The sequence below is a fragment of the Protopterus annectens genome, chromosome 4.part1, assembly GCF_019279795.1.
Source record: "Protopterus annectens isolate FY-2018-M chromosome 4.part1, PAN1.0, whole genome shotgun sequence".
NCBI lineage: Eukaryota > Metazoa > Chordata > Ceratodontiformes > Protopteridae > Protopterus > Protopterus annectens.
The window spans coordinates 884,253,277-884,271,431 of NC_056734.1; positions in this window are offsets into that span (position 1 = coordinate 884,253,277).

Sequence of the window (18,155 nt, forward strand, 5' to 3'; positions counted from 1 at the left end):
TCTTTTTTTTTTTTTATTTTGGTCTGTCTCTCTGTCTGTCTGTCTCTTTCTCTCTCTCTCTCTGTCTCTCTCCCTCCAGTTGCTGCAATGATATTATTGCATGTGTGGACTGGCAGTACAGGCTGCTTTTTTACGTATCTGCACATGTGCATGTGATGGCCTCTGTACCAGTTGATGGCCAGCATTTACTAAATGCATGCAGCCTGCTGTGTGGTAATTGCAGTTCTCACTGTGATTTCAGGACACTGCTATAAAATGTTAGGTTAGGTTGGAGTAGGCCTTTCAGTTTTGCAAGGTGGGGACCATGCTGGTTTGCTGTGGACACTGTTGTATCAGTCAGAAGGTTGGTATGTCTCTCATATCTAAGGCTGTGTTGTAGCCACTGAAATGCATGTTGTACTGAAACCTGACTGTTGCTTTTTCCATTTTACTCTTCTCAGTGTGTATGTTAGCTCACACCTGCTAATGCTAACACTGTTTACATGGGAGTATGTACTTTCCTGTGGGAGTTGTGGATTAACTGGTATACAACAGTAGTTCTTGCAATGTGTTGCTATGGCTTCACTATTTACCCTTTACATTCACTCCTTGAATGCCTGATATTTGTCTTTACTGGAATGTGTTGCTATGGCTTTCCTATTTTCCATTTACATTCACTCCTTGTAATGCATGATATATTTATTTTAGCAGTAATTTCTTATATGTTTGCTGTGGCTTGGTGGCACTGCATGCAGTCTGGTGAGCTCAAGGTCTGGGGTTTGACACTTACAAGTGTATTTTATTTTGCTGCTGAGCAGTACTAGGGCCTTGTATTTTGTACTAACAATTATGAATATCAGGCACATGCAGTGCTTGTAAACTGCTATACTGTCATTACTTTGTTAGATGGCTACATCCTTTGATATTTCTGTGTTGTACTCCTACATGAGGGTGTGCTTGTGGGAGTAATTATACAGCTATTCGCAGAGTGTGTAACAGCAGACAGGCTGATATGCCTGTGTATTTCTGACACTTGCAGGCCTCAGATACTCTCAGGTATATATTTGACCAGCCTCAGGGAAAGGTACATATCAGTGGGATACATCCGTGATATATTTCAGATATTCTGCAGTTGTGACTGTGGGGTATTTTGAGCATATGTATTACTACACCATTTCTGACATGCAAGTAGTGTCTACTTTAACTTATTGACAGTCACCATTATGTGGGATACCCCTCCTTTCTGCCTACTGTTAGTACATATCACATGGAGTCAGTGGGGCACAGGCAACATTTTTTTGCAAATCAGGGACATCCCTGTAAATCAGTCACAGTTGGGAAGTCTGGCCTCATACCTATTCAAATATGGTAGTGTTTATCCTGCTCTGATACTGTGTGGGGTTTGTAAGGTGCTACTGTAACATTATTACCTCCTAGCATGGCTGTTTCTCTTATCACACTAATGTAATGCAATTCCACAAGAATTGCCAGTAAGGATTCAGGGAACAAGCTTTGTGTAATGGCCTTCCTATATTCCATTTGCATTCACTCCTTGTATTTCATGATATATTTCTTTCAGCACCAAGTTCTTGTATATCTGCCATGGCTCAGTGGTAATTCATGCAGACTAGTGTTTCCAAGGTCCGGAGTTTGAGACTGACAGGGGTATTTTATTTTGCTGATAAGCAGACTACAGGCCTTGTCATACAGAGTGACTAAGACACTTTTAAGCAGTTGTAAGCGGGTTTGCGCTGGTTTGCGCAATGCTTACACATGCGCACACTTGCTTAGCTGAGTGCACACTCGCTTAGCTAAGCACGCACAAGCGCACACCCGCCGACTACTGCTTAAAAGTGCTTACTCCCACTAACACCTGCGCTAATTTCTTTTAAGGAAAAGAAAATGGGGAGATAGGACAGTGGTGAAAAAGGGGGCACAAAGAGGGTAGGACAGTCGGAAAACAAGCTTGGGATGTGCAGGAAGGATGTAGGGAAGGCCCATAGTTGCCCATTTCTTTATTAGCAACAGCTGTGCATATGTGTGAAATTTGGTGTGAAATTTGAAACCTTCCACCCCTGAGAGAGGGGTGAGGACAACAAAACATGTTGTACTGCCAATTAGAATTATCAGTTTACATGTCCAGTGTACATGTGTGTGAATTGGGCAGCTATATATGGGGCGTAATTTTTTTGTGGGAACAGAGTGCCCTTTTTTTATTTTTTTTTTTAGATGAGAGTGGAATGTGAGGTACAGGAAGTAGGTATATTTGGGGAGATAGGTTGGGGAGGTTAACAGACAAGACAAACAAGACACATACAGGGGCTGAGTATGACACATGTGGGGGTTAAACACAAATGATGGGGATGTATGTTTGGATATCGCAAGCCCATGAGCCCACAGATGGCAACAGTGGAACTGAAATCCCCACCCATAGGCGGTTACCACTGCACCTTCACAGCCCAGGCTGGGGCTGTGCTGGGGGCTGGATAGGATGGGCAGGCACAACCATGAGTTGAGCCACCCTCGCCTCAAGCTGGCGTAGGGGATCAGTCACAGAACGCCTGATCTCACTACGCACCACAGACCGGACCCTATGGAGGGTGAGTGGAGGCTCTCCTCCAGCCATGCTTGCAGAGGGGGGACGAGCCCCATCGCCTGCAGCGCTTCCACCTGAAGGTGGCACAGGGCCACGGGAGGAGGAGGCCCAGGCCTGGGCACTGGTGCCAGGTGCACTCGCCAGCTGAGGTGGGAGAGGTGGTTCTGCTGGAACCCGCCTTCCCTGTTGTCCTATGTTTAGCAGTATTTTATGGCATTTTGGGTTGGTAACAAACAACACCATTCAAAATTAGTTGAAACAGCATGTGTCAGTATTCCCATTAACGAAACACCCATGAATTCCGAACATTGAGCAGCAAGCATAACACATGCATACTTAGAACAACAGTGCACATTCCAACAGCATGCAGGGTTGATTGGTGGCAACAGGCCATCAGGTTTGGATATGTGAACAGGGCACATGCATCAACGTACATGCAGATATATATAAACCAACAGGACAAATTTCCATAGGAATTAATTGTGAATACACATACCCAGTTTGGTGTGGAATGGCATAATTTGTGAAAATAGGGTAGGGTGGAGAAATATCACATTAACAACTTAAACTACCTATACATATACTGTACATTCCTAGTAGATGCAGATATATATCCCCTACATGTATTAGTACAGTTTCCTGTATGTAACCTTAGGATGTTGGTGATGGGGATGTTACTGCTACATTAATATACATTCCATTTTTATTCATATATGTTCATATCTTGCTGCATTCAGGTACAGCATCCTGCTACATTTGATTTATATGGGTCTAGACAACTGTGGATGTTCAGCATTTCATACAACCATAGTATTTCATTAATGCAAGGGTACAGCAACATATCCAATTTGTGGGATGGACACAGTCCATGTTCTGTATTTTATTTAACACATTACACTCTTTGGTTGTGGCTGTCTCATTCATTTCATAATGTAGTGACTGCAGTATACCTTTATTCCAGACTTATTACAGATTTCTTGGTGGCTTCAAACTGTCTTTCTCACACTCTCTCAATTATTTTATATTTACATTTCAGACTGGTACTTAATTCTAGGCTTTATTAACATTTATTACTGGTTTACAGCAACCCTTTCCAGCTGACTCACTTATTTCATATGGCAGAATTTACAAGGATGTATTTGACACTTGTCTATCCTTTGTTGATTGATTACCACTCATTTTCTGTCTGCAGCAGTTATCTGATATTACAATACAGGTGGACACTTCTATTTGAGACTTGTTTAATCTTTATTACTGGATTGAATGACACTATTTTCCAGGCTGCATCACTTATCTAATCTAACAATACTAGCAGAATCTTTCTTCTAGGCTTATTTGACCTTTATTAGTGGGTTACAACACTGAGCTCTTTTACAATCTGTCTCACTTATATTCTATGACAATACCAGCTAAATAATTACTAACCTGCCTGGTGGCACAACCTCAGCAGCCTATCAGCATAGGCTTGCTGATTCACTGAACGAACACCTGCAGCTGTAATATAAAGGAAGTAATATTGGAACATATGTCTCCATACTATAGGCTAGGATAGCATTTCTTACATACTTAATTACATGGATACTTACTCAGTAGTGGGGCGTTGGGCATTTGGCGGGCCTCCTGGATCCAACGGTTCAGTTGGTCCTCCTTCCGTCACTTCAGGTCCGCATGGTGGTGACGGACCTGTTCACCAGTCCTTGGAATGCCTGTGGCACTGGTGAGATCATGTGCCAACCGGTTCCATGCCTCTGCCTTGTACGCACCCCAGTGAACCTGGCCCTGCATGAGTTGTGCTTCATGCTCATGGACTAGGAGCCAAACCATATATTTTGACTCCTCAACACCCCACCTTTGTGCTCTAAAGCGACTTCCCTCTCCTGCACCTGCCATCCTGACTGCAAATGGGTACCACAATCAGTTATGCTGTGAATTCCCACCTATGGGGCTTATATATGCCAGTTTTCCCACACTTATCTGTGATTGGCCATTTTGGATATTTATTAGCTTGAAAAAACCTGCTTTGTCATACTTCTATTTCCATTCATCCCTATATATATGCTAATACTGCATTTCTCAGTACAACTGTCATGTCTTAGTGGTAAAGTACTTTGACTATGGTGCACAGTATCCCAGGTTTGACCCTGAGCATTGCTCCTAGACAGGCTAGGAGGTGTGTCTGTGTAAAGGCGGTCTGATACAGCCTGGCCAATGTTGCCCGATGGTAAGCTGGTTGTCGCGCTGCGCAGCTTCGCGCAAACGGCTTATGCTGGGTAATGTGTTATTTAGCTATGAGCACTCATATTATGCTGCGTGCAGTACTGCTGAACTCCGGGCACTCATTTTAAGCGTGGTAAAGCACTGCTCAACTCCGGGCACTCATATTAAACCTGTTAAACCACTGCTCACCTGCGGGCACTCATATTAAGCTTGTTAAAGCACTGCTCACCTATGGGCACTCATATTATGCTTGTTAAAGTGCTGCTCACTTATGGGCACCCATATTCAGCTTTCTAAAGCCTTGCTAAGCTTTGGGCAATTCTGATCCTTTTTTATATTTTATTATGTCGGATTTCTTCAAAAATACTTCGCCCATTTCATTACATTTTACTTAAATTATAGTTTTATGTATGTATATATATATATATATATATATATATATATATATATATATATATATATGTGTGTGTGTGTGTGTGTGTGTGTGTGTGTGTGTGTCAGGGGATTGTTTCATGCTTATTTAAATAAAAATGGAAAATGATGTTGTGGGGGCTCGAACCGTGGCTACCTCCTCTTTGGCCAATGTCTCTACTGCTACGCTATTGCTACTTGGTGTAATTTGCATATTTAGATCTTATATGCTTTTCAATGTCTGCTAACTGTGGCTGAGCAGAGAGCATACCCGCTCAAATGAGCGCAACTACGGGCAAACATTTTGGAAATTATAATAAAAAAAATTAAACTGATATTTTTACGTTTTACATTACAGTTGGATTTATAGTCTGTGAGGGCATGTGGTGTTGTGTTCCTTGACATTTCCGTGGACTCGCTCGTGGGTGTTTACTTTCAGGACTCTGACTCTTCGGGGGCGTGTCCCTTTGCAGAACACGGCATTCGGACATGCCCCCTACTTTCCTACACGGACCGTGTTAGCCTAGGGTATGATTCAGCATGCCCTCATGAATATGCATGGCGTGCTGACATCATACCATTAGACTGTAGCCTCCGTGTAAGACATATTAACTCTTACACGGAGGTTTCGTGAATCCGGCCCACTATGCATTACTGTGTGCATTTTTTAATACTTTTAGTGATTTAAACTTATAGTCAAAAGTGGCAGTCTGTTTGGAGGTGAGGAGACAACATAACTTGCAATTGCACTTCATTAAGACCGATGTTATTCACAAACTGAAAAATGTTATTCAGTTTGTGAATTTATTTTTATTTATTTATTTTATTTATTTTATTTTACATTTGTTGACCGGGCAAGTCCAGCTGGATACATGCCCATTTTCAGTAGATGCCCAGGGATAAAAGCTCCAAAACCACAGTATTATTTATATTATATGACAGTTTTTACAAATGCAGGTGCATTACAGATTTTAGCAATTCTTTACATTTCCTTACATTACTGCTTAAAGAATCTTTATACATGTCATATTTGGATAGTTATAAGAAGATATTTATAATGACATTAAATTAATGGGTCTACTTCACCCTGTCGAAGGCCGACAATATCGAAGCTGATACTGTCTGCACCAAAATGTTGAAAGCGAAAGTCATTGCACATGTAAATGGAAATCTCCATAAGGGGAGATTTCCATTTACTGCAATGTAGTGTGATCTCGGAGTTGGAATATTTAAGTATTTTGGGTGTGGGGGTGCAGGGGGGCTTGCCCCCTGCATAGAACAATTTGTGTTGTGTTTGGGTGTTTTTTTTTGTGTGTGTGTTCGATGTTCGGGGATTTCAACATTTTCGTATTGATTATTACACTGTTGACAGTTTGAGTTTTTGACAGCGTAATATAAATGCAAATTAATATATAAAAGCACACACTCTTTATGGTTAATAGAAAAGCAACTAGATTAGTACAGGAATAGTGGTGAGTACCCAATGATAAGTGAGGAAGTTAGTCAGGGTTAGCACAAGGACATAACTAATGTGTTTTAAGGTATAATTTCAGTTTGTTTTTGCATAGTGTTGTTGAGGAAAGCATGGTCAGGTCACTCGGGAGTGAGTTCCAGGTTTTGCCCACAGTATTAGAGAACAAAGAATCATCAGCCATATTGTTGGTTTTTCCTATTTGTGCAAGTAATTTATTTGATGAGCATAGGGTCTTAAGGTTATGGTAGGGGGTGATAAGGTTGGTAGGTATTGGGGTATTAGTAGGTTGATACAGGATCTTGTGGGTGACTGTTAATTGGTTAAATAGTAGTAGGTCTGGCAACTCTAGCCATCCTAGTTGTTCAAAATTATGCCAATGATGGGTTCTGAAAGCAGAGCCAGTGACAAATCTTGCAATATTGTTGTAGGAGATAGCCAGCTTGTTAAGATTGTTTTTACACAGATTAATATATATAGGGGAGGCATAGAGGAGAAGAGAGATTAAGTGGGTTCGGGCAATAGTAGTCCTGGCTAATGGAGTCAGAAAGGGTTTGATCCTATAAAGGGAGCCTAGTTTTTTGTTGACTGTTTTTATAGTACCGTTAATATGAGTATCAAAGTTAAGTTTGTTATCAATTAGTACCCCTATAAGTTTTGTAGTGGGATCAGGAGATATTATAGTACCTTTGTTTGATATAACAGTAAAGTTAAGTGGGGTGGCCCTACAGGTGGGAGTGAATAGTAAGAGTTTTGGTTTTCTGGGGTTCAAGATGAGGCAATGGTGTAGAAGCCATTTTTCAACTGTATTAAACACATTTTGGGTTAGGGTCTGTAGGTCAGAAGGAGAAGTGGCTGAGCATATTAACATGGAATCATCTGCATACTGAATACAGGAAGCTTGAGGTATTACAGCATGTAGGTCATTATAAAAATAGAAAATAGGAGAGGGCCTAATATGGAGCCTTGAGGGACACCAAGGGCAATGGGGAGGTGGGTAGATAAATTGTTCCCCCATAGTACAGCCTGCTGTCTATTGTTTAGGTAGGATTGGAACTATTGTACAGCCAGTGCATCTAGTGAAAGGTTTTTGAGTATGTTTATGAGTATCTGGTGGTTAACCATATTGAAGGCTTTAGAGAAATCAATAAAGTGGCCGGAGGAAAGAGTGCTACTATTGCATTTTTTGTTAATACAGTCAGAGAAGGATAAGAGGGCAGAGATGGTGTTGTGAAATGGCCTAAAACCATGTTGGCAGCTAGCTAATAAGTTGTTTTTAATAATTTTATAATTTGATTATAATTTTTTTATAATTTATAATTTGAGTGTTAATATTTCCATGTTCCACAATGTTCCACATTGAAAGGGCATGTTACATATTAACTGTTATGATTTTTTATTAAAATAGCCATGGTAAATAATACTGAATCATATTAGTTCATCAAAATAACTTTTACAAGAACATGTAAATAGATATTTTATTTACCATGCTGTGAGATTGCTATATGAAGTTGATAGTACATGTACCATCTTTTGCCATTTGTTCCACATTGTCAGAGGTAGTGTTGTGTTGCATATATCTGGGATAGTGAGTTATTAAAGCTATGGATGGCAGTTAAGAAAGCAAATGGCAGACTTAAACTGATGAAATTAAAGTGGCAATTGTTGTGGCTTGGTGAGTGCACATGTGTTCTGAGCTCACTTTCTGAAAATTCCAGGTTGAATTATATTACCTTGATTGGTTGCTTCACTTTTCTCTGACAAACAGGGACATCTGTGGGCAGTAATAGGAACACTACACTGCTAATACTTCAAATATGCTGCTGTTTATTTTTATTTAATTTTTCTAACAGTCAACATAGGGGTGGAATATCCTTTGAAAGCAAGTACAAATGCATTATTGTGGCTGTTATGATTTTCATTTTCTTCACAGTGAAACATCAGCAGTATAGAGAATGTGGGTATCATTTGTCCTGGTCCACTTCAATAAACATACAACACTGAATGAAATTTGACGACCTTTATTAAACATCCATAAACATGATTGTTAACCAATAATTATAAATTTCATCCAAAACATGACACGGATGATAATAACATCCATGAAAGAAAACATAAAATAACCATAAAGGCAGTGTAACCACTCACCCTTGATAAGCAGCATCCCCCACTTGCTCACTTATCTTTGCACTAACAAGGCAGCGTTACCCTTCTCATCTTCAATTTATTGAATTGCACCACCATCTAAATAAGCAGCTCTGCTTGCTTATTAACTTATCCAACATAGCAACCACTCACTTTCCTTCCTAATTTATTGAATTGCACATCCAACACCAGAGGGGAAACAGATGAAGGCAAGCCTGTCCCTCTTCTCCACCCACCAGACTGACCAGGCTGTTCCCCCTCTCTCTGACCAACATCCAGCAAACTAACCACCAGTAAGGCACTAGGTCAAACATCATTTGGTGTATTTATCCTCCCTAACCAGGCTAGATCCAAATCATTACCTCCTAACCTTATACATAACTAACAGAAACAGCTAAATACCTAACAAGGGAAAACAAACCACTGAACCCTCACCTATGCTAAGGTAGCAAACTATAACCTCATCACTTAACATGATTACTGCAATAATGTAATTAAACCATATCCTCCCTCGACCACAAGAAGCATCACAATGATACCAAGAGCCTTACCAGCCACTGAACCCACTACTAAACCCACCTCCATTGAAGCCTTGCTGAGGCAAATGCATACCTCCATGCCACATTGCAATCCCATAGTACTGCCTAATGAAAATTTAGACATATATATATATATATATATATATATATATATATATATATATATATTTATATATATATTTGTTTTTATTTTGCTGTCAAATGAATGTAATACCCCTCTTAAATCTATTCCAAATTTTATTTAATAACATGCTACCATCACACCAACTACCCATTATAAACAATAACACACTTAAACCACCTTCATGATGGCCTGTAGCAGTATGACCTCAAAACACCACCATCACAGCTGGCATCACCAACAATAGACCAAGACAAGCAAAATTAACCCACACAATATACCAACAAACTATAGAATGCCCGATGCCACCAGGTCACACAATGCCCGTGACATGCTTTTACCATCCAGAATATAGTGAATCAACACATTCAGTCTGTCCTGAAACTGCAGTAACTCAAAGCTAAGTCTTCCAATCATACCCCCCATCTAGCTCACAAGCCTAACTGATGTAATGTAACTTGTTAGTCCCTTACTCCTGATGTCTGCAATAATATCTTCCTGCTACCCATAAAACAGTGTAAAATTCCACACTGATGCTCTTCATACAAGATCAAATAAAAACAAGACATTACTTTGCGCCTGCAGGGAAGAAAAACACAACAAACCAACAACTCCATGTTCGCTGCACTGCTGGCAACCCGTGACCTCCTGTCGTAGCACTCTGTCAGCCAAAACACTCCTCAGGTTCTTCTCCACCTGTGAAATCCACATTTCTTCAGTCCCCTAAGTAATACCAACTCTGCATGTCCCAAACTGCAGTCAGAATGATCTGTAAAAGAAAAGACTATTAATACTCCACTTACGCATAAACCAAATTCTTAAAGACCATTATACACCACCAAAGGCATATCTCATTTATCAAGTGCAAAAAAATGCAGACACTACCAGATGCAAAAAACCCCCTGAAAATTAAATGTCCTACAAATAACCCATAAAATTACCTCCCAAATCCTCTAGTAGCAGTACAGCAGATACCCCTGTGAAATAAAACATTTTATTTTATAGCTAAAATTATCACTCCTCTACTAACACAGGAGGTCTAGCAAGGAATTGAAACCTGGCTTGCATCTACAAAGAAACCCAAAACTATGCCTTGCTTATGTCTTCTAACTTCCCCGATGACAGCAAAGCACCCATTTCCAGAAATATCCCGAATGCACCTGCATACCTTCAATGCATTCTGAAACCCAATCTACGGATAACTGAGTAGAGTAGAGTAGTAACACATGAAACCTCATTGGACGCCACTATAGCCACCAGAATATCCACCCAGCAGAATCAATTACCTTTCAGCTCTGCTTCCTTCAGGCCACTGACCTCCCCATCTGTGACCTCATTGGGCCTACTTCCTTCCGGCCATCACCCGAGTTCCCCTCAATACCTCCTGTCCTGACTTCATTGCACACCACTCCAAAGACTGGGACCTTCATTGCAACAGCCTGCTGCCACTATCTGTGAGCTGATTGTGAAGCACCACAGTGACTGAAACTCCCATCATACCACCATTATCTGCAAAGGAAAAGAAAGAGAGAAAGACAAATGTAAATCCTCTGAACTGGATTAGCAAGGGTTCCATCTTTTACCAGTTTGCTCCCCATCAAAAATGGCAGCACTCCTCATCCTGCAAGGACAACAGAGTATAGCAGAGAAATAACAAATGTAAATCCATTGAAGGCAAACACCCATTGAACCCAAAAGCTCAGAACAAAATTAACTTTCAATATTGGTCCTACATAATTAGAAAATTAATTGCACCGATTATGCAGCAGACTGACTTTTTGAAGGACATGAAAAGAGCAACTCAGCTGTCTGTCATTCTGTGGCTGTGATCTTTAATGATTCACCAATGATTTGACAGAGAACCACAACTGTATAAAAATGAACCAAAATATAATACAGATTTTAAACCACCTATGACAGTCTGTACAGTAGTCCAGTATGGATATGGCAGAATATCCACACACCAGGATTAATACTCCACCCTCCCATACCCATTGAAACAACACTGCACACACGTAGAAAGTGAACGTTACTCCTAGGTATCAGGCAGACTGCAAAACACCCCATCAGTCACTCATTGCTTAGCTGGAAACAGCCCAAACACCAAAGGCTGTAAGGCACCACATTGCCAAGAAACCCCCAAGGTGTCATGCCAAAGCAGTGCTCCCCGATTACATTTTTTTTTATTCTATGTGCCACATTGTGCAAAAGTGCAAAGTCTGTATGGTTGAGAAGCATGCACTTGACCCAAGCATGCAGTCATCCTCCAAAGTGTAACAGGGGGCTCAAAGAAACACCTACTGGAAATACCCATATGCCCAAAATTAGCCACATTGTTCAATCAGCTATCCTCATCACTTGCCCAAACTCCCCCAGTCTCATAATGATCCACAATTCAAAAAGTCATACTAGTTTCCCTAACCCATTAAGACAGCCAGTGAATACAACCCAATCAACCAGACCTGCAATGACCCTGGAAACTCCACCCCAAAGGGGCTAACCAGGAGAGAAGCCTTAGCCCTGAACCGGCCAATTCAAGAAAAACAGCTCCTCACGCCAAACCAGTCTACCACCAGAACTAGAACACCTGTGATCAACAAAGAACCAGTGTATCATCAACCACAAACCCGCACTAATGCCACAGGCTGATGAACTTGACCCCAATACAAACACTTTCCTCCATGTTATCTATCTTTACCAGAGTTCAACTATGTGTCCAGAGGCAATGCAAGCAGCAAACAGTCACACAAGTCCACCCCAGGGACAACAAATCAGATCTCTGCCTTATTGGGCAACACGATCCTCCCTCCCCCTTCAACCATCAACTGCCTCAATGTATTTATTTTACTTGTCTTTTTTATTTTCTTTTTTTAATCCCCAAGGGCACAGAAGGATTAACATCACGAAGCCATTCCCTGAACCCTTTAAAAAACAGCATTTACCAGCCTCTGACAAAAAAAAAAAAAAACACCTCTGAACCTCTTGGAATGAAAATCTGAACAAAGCTCTTTAAAACTTGGAAACTGGCTAGAATAATGGACTTTGTGTTAGAATGTGTGTGTTTCCTGAATGATATGACATTTAATGAAATGCAGGTGAAGGAATAACCACCCCCCATGACTCAAACCAGTGTAAGGAACCTCAACATGTATACACGCACACACACCTTAATGGAATGGACCCCAGTACTAAGTCAAAGCATGATTAAAGTTCATGAATTAGTAGTGTTTAATCTTTGATGTTAGCCACAGGTGCACTGGGCAGCCCTGGTGAAGTGCCTTGTGATTACTCATTCTCTAATTTACTCGGCGTTACATGCAGCGATAACCTATCTAAATACATTCATACATGCTTTTGCTCCTACTATGACTGAACTGTCTGGGTATCTCTCTTCTACACTGCCCTCAGTTGTGCCTGCAAATCTCCAACAATGAGCAACCCCACTTTATATTAAACACCTTATCATTCATTCAGCTGTAAGGGGAAAATGAGGAAGTGACCTACATTTGTCAGAAAGCATATCACCTCTAGGCACAGGCTCCTCTAGGCATAGTGCAAGCAAACACAAACAGAACTCTCTGAGCTACCTTAGACTAAGTATCTAAGTAAACTGTCAATTATAACCCACCATTTGAAAGCTGAGCCAGAGAAACAACTCATGGGTGATAGCAACTCACTTTGTACCTTATATAATTACAATTATCCTCCTTACAGTGCCCACCCCTCCATACCTGCAAGAGTCTTCCAGTTTCCTTTCTCCTTTCCACTCTGTCTTACCCGCAACTAGCAGCATCAACTTCCAAATTCCTTCAGTCCTTCATAAATAAAATCTTTCATGAAACAGTTATTAATGCCTTGACAAAATGGACATTTAAAGATAATTTCCGCTCTGCTTCCTTTACACTCTAAAATGGTATCCCAATCACCTTAAGTCCACCCCTTCTTAGAGATAAATTACCTCGATCAAGCACAACATATAAAATTATTTTGAGGTCAGGAGAAACTATAAAATATCTGTGTAGTGTGTTCTCCTTCCTACCATTTGTAACGGAGTTAATCTAAGTATTATCATAGTCAAGCCTCACCAGTGCAGCTATTGTGTAATACATTTAAATGTGTTAGGCATACGGGATTATCGCTCTGAGAAAGAACTAACATATAATTACTGAGTAATGGAAGAATTTCCCTGCCAACGGTCAACTTATCCAACATACCACGCATAAGCAGGGGGACCTATTGACAACATATCTCCCAGCTCGTGAAAAAACACTTGGAGCTTAGTTAAAACCACAGAGGAGATTCTATGAAATCCTACAACCATTAAGAGGGCTAAAAACAAGGGTCACACTACATACTACCGGAATAAAGCCCTACTACACCTCTACTATCCAGCTAACTAACAAATCTGTTCATTTTTTTTTTTTGGAAGAACCCCCCCCCCAAATTGTCAGTCGCAATTTAGACCCAGTTAGTAATGATAGTGCAATTAACAGCCGTTCCCACAATGTGAAGCTCCGATCCTTGCCCCCAGCCCCCAATTGTCAACTAAAATATCAGAAAATAAACATAGCAAGTCAGTAAACTAACATAAAGCAGTAGCATGACTGTCCTGAAGGCTAGTCTTTTATACTTTACCGAGTTTAACCTTACCAAAGACATAAGGTAAGAAGATGGGCTTCTCTATGAGACCAAACTGGCATTCAACGGCAATCCAAAATATAAATAAATAAAACCCGAAGTCTCCAAGTGAGATGAAATCTGCCTTATTGATGTCTCCTGGTACCTCGGCTAAAAAACCTTCAAGGGATAATTCATACACCAAAAGTGTACCTTTTATATACCAAATCACCACTTGTTAAATAATCACCATGACATCATAAATTACATATACATTAAATTTAAGTTGACACTTCCCCTTCTAAAAAATACTATTGATGTCCCCCATGTCCCACTCTAAATACAAACACAAATTACACATTTCATATATACATTAAACTTTTAAACGGCCATTTATATTAATTTTTATACATTTATATTTACCTCCAGGTTAAGGCCTGAAGGAAATAACATATTAAAATTGATGATGAACCTGGTTTCTAAAGTTAATAAATTCTCATTATATGTTTCCCCATGTTGGTACAAAGGCTTAGCTAACACACTAAAGAATAATGAAGCGTCAGAAGCCCCATGATTCAAACAAAAGTGGTAAGCAACTGGACTATCCAGTCTCCTCTGTCTAATGTCCCCATATGCTCCAAGATATGTTTTTTGACCTGCCTCTTGGTCTGTCCAATATACCACTTACTCAGTGAACACCCACATCCTACAATGTAAACCACTCCACTGGAATGACAGGTGAAACTCTATGTTGTCTTATATGTTCTCCCATTAATATTGCTACCATGTAAATTCCTTACTTTTGGGCAAACTTTACATCTATAACGGGGATAACATCCTACCCGGCCATTAATGCCTGTCTTGCTACTCTTCCTATTCAATAACTGCTTCAAATTCAAAAATCTTTTATGTGAGGAAAGTTATGTTCTCTGGGAACACACCTTTAGTTGAATCTCCCTGCACAACTATGGGCCAAAATTTTCTTTTTTTTTCAAAACAGGTTTATTGTTTTAACATATAAGAGAAATATCATAATAATTTTATACAAGTAATTAAAAATAGGTATTATTATAATATTCAACAAAACAACTAAAGTATTTACAAAGACATCCACTACAATCAGATCAATTAATTAAACTAAAATACCATGTTATTGAAATTAAAATTTTTTTAACAAATTTTGTAAATTATCCCATACAATATAATAAGATGTTTTTCTATTTGTTCTTGTCCTAATTGTGTTTATTTCTATATGGCACACTATATTCATAACATTTTTAAATTAATTGAACGAAGGAGGTGTATCTGAAATCCAATTTCTAGTTATTATTTTCCTAGCCACTGCTAGAATAGACCATAACAAGGGAAGCTTAACCTTTTAACACTTTGAGGTACAGGTGTGTTGAATAATATAAGAGATTTAGAAATAATTAAATTATCTGTAAAAGAGCCTGCAAAATTCATTAATTGACTTCCAGTATTCTTTCAATTTTATACAGTCATAAAACATATGAGCCCAGTCAGCATTAATTTCTACATTACATCTCTTACATAAATTATCTTTATTATTTATTTTATTCATCATCAAAGGTGTATAAAAAGATCTATGTAAAAATTTCCATGTATAAAGTCTCCAGACAATGGAAGACGTAGTTCTATAAGCAGATTCCAATATATATTGTTTATCTTGTTGATTTGGTGGGTCCCCATTAATAGAAGTGAAATAATTCCAGTATGAATCTACACTGTAAAAGTTTCTTGTCTGATAATTTTATGTATGTATGAAAGTTTACCTTTATCAGAAACTTTATGTTGTAAATTTAATATCAAGTAATCAATCAGTGTTGGAACAGATTCTTTAACTGTTATAGACATTAGATCTATTTTATTAATGAGATGTTGTCTAAAGGTCTGAACCTCTAACCAGCAAGTTTCTCTTAGATCAAATTCTTGTTTTAAGAAATCCAGATTTTTAACTTTATTATCAGATATCAACTGATACCAGTACTTTAGATCATTATCTATAGTTAAATGAGTTCCTTCAGAAGTAGATGACAAAAGCATACCCTGAGTATACATTATAGGGAATACAATAAAATTCCATTCCCTATACTTAGGGTGCATGAATATAAAGTTACGATAACTAATAATAATAATATTTAATGGGTAACAAACCATATGTTTAGGTGTAATAGGTGAAGTACAAAATTCCTTTAGTAACCATAACATGGAGTTATTTACAATCATATTATTATGTGTTAAGGAGATTTTCATGAAGTGCATACTAATTAGCTCCCAATAATCTTTCCATTTTGTGACATATGACTGATCTATTAATAAAGTAATAACTTTTACAATAGAAGAGATAGTATATAAATTAAAGTCTGGAAAAGAAATACCCCCTTGAAACCAGCCATTAGTATGTTTCTTTAATGCAATCCTAGGTCTATTAGGTGCCCATAGGAAATTTAACATTAGTGTATTCAGTTTCTTGATAATTATTTTTGTAGGTGGAAGTATTATTGATTGTATTAAGTATAAAATCTTGGGAAATATTATCATTTTAATAATTGTAAGTCTCTCCTCCATAGTAAAAAACATATTATTCCAGGTATTAAAAAGATTTTGTATATTAAGAAAACAGGTATTATAATTATTATATATAATAGATTTAAAATCTTTAGATAGTATTATACCTAAATAAGTTATCTGACCTGAATTGGGTACATATTTAGTAAAATCACTAATGAGAATATTTTTTCGTGCATATATAGGTAGTATTTTAGTTTTTTCTTCATTGAATATTAAACCAGAAATACTTTTAAAATTCATCATTTTATCAAATAGAGACTGCATAGAAGAATTAGATCCTGCTGATGTAATTAGAACATCATCTGCAAAAAGTTGAATTTTGGATGTTGTATTTTCATCTATTTCAAAACCCTCTATGTCAGTACTGTTTCTGATCAAATTAGCCCAAGGCTCCATTACTAAAGTGAATAATAGTGGAGAAAGTGGACATCCTTGTTTTGTACCTTTAAGAATGGGTATTTTTTGTGAAACATATGTTCCTACCTTAATATAAGCCAATGTTCCTTTGTATAAATGCTCAATTAGATTTACAAATGCATCTGAGAAGTTTGTGCACTTCATTAAGGTAAACAGATAGTCCCAACTTACTGAATCAAATGCTGAACTTATATCAAGAATAATAAGTGTTAAATCTTTCTTTTTCCTATTTGCAAAATCTATTAATGTTAAAGTTCTTCTTATATTATCAAAAGTATTTCTATTTACAATGAAGCCTGTCTGATCTATATCTATAATGCCGGGAATGATTGTCTTCAATCTATCAGCAAAGATACTCATAAACATTTTATAATCAACATTAAGTAATGAGATGGGCCGATATGAAGAACATCTAGTTGGATCTTTATTAGGTTTCAAAATTGGCAAAATAAATGTATATTGCCAAGATGGGGGGGTTATTAACTCAGATTGGGCCAAAATAAAACCTTATGTATTAATGAATATGTACTTTTAGAAAGGATTTTATATATCTCTGGTATAATACCATCATTACCCGGTGCTTTGTTTGATTTAAGCTTATTTATTTGTGTAATAACTTCTGTATATGAAATACTCTTGTCCAATAGTTTAATCTGTTGTTTATTAAGCTTTTTATTCATGTTTGTGGTTATAAACTCCTTTATTTTATCTTTAGGTTCCATGTTAATGTTATTATGGTTAATTTTGTGAAAGTGATTTCTAAATTCATCTAGTATATCTGGTATACTAGAAACATTCTTCTTTTTCCTTAGAGAAAAGATTTCTTTGATATGGTTTTGTTTATTCAACCTTTTTGTTTTATTTTTAAGTCTATATAAGTATTTGGGGCTTATTGAATAAGACAAAAACTTGTATTTCTCTAAAGTTATTTTAACTTTATGAGTTAAAATTTCTTTGTATTTCTCATTTAGTTTGTTTATTTCTTCAATAACTTTCTTGTCCATGATATTTTCTTTATTATTATGTTTATAAGAGTCTAATTTACTTTGA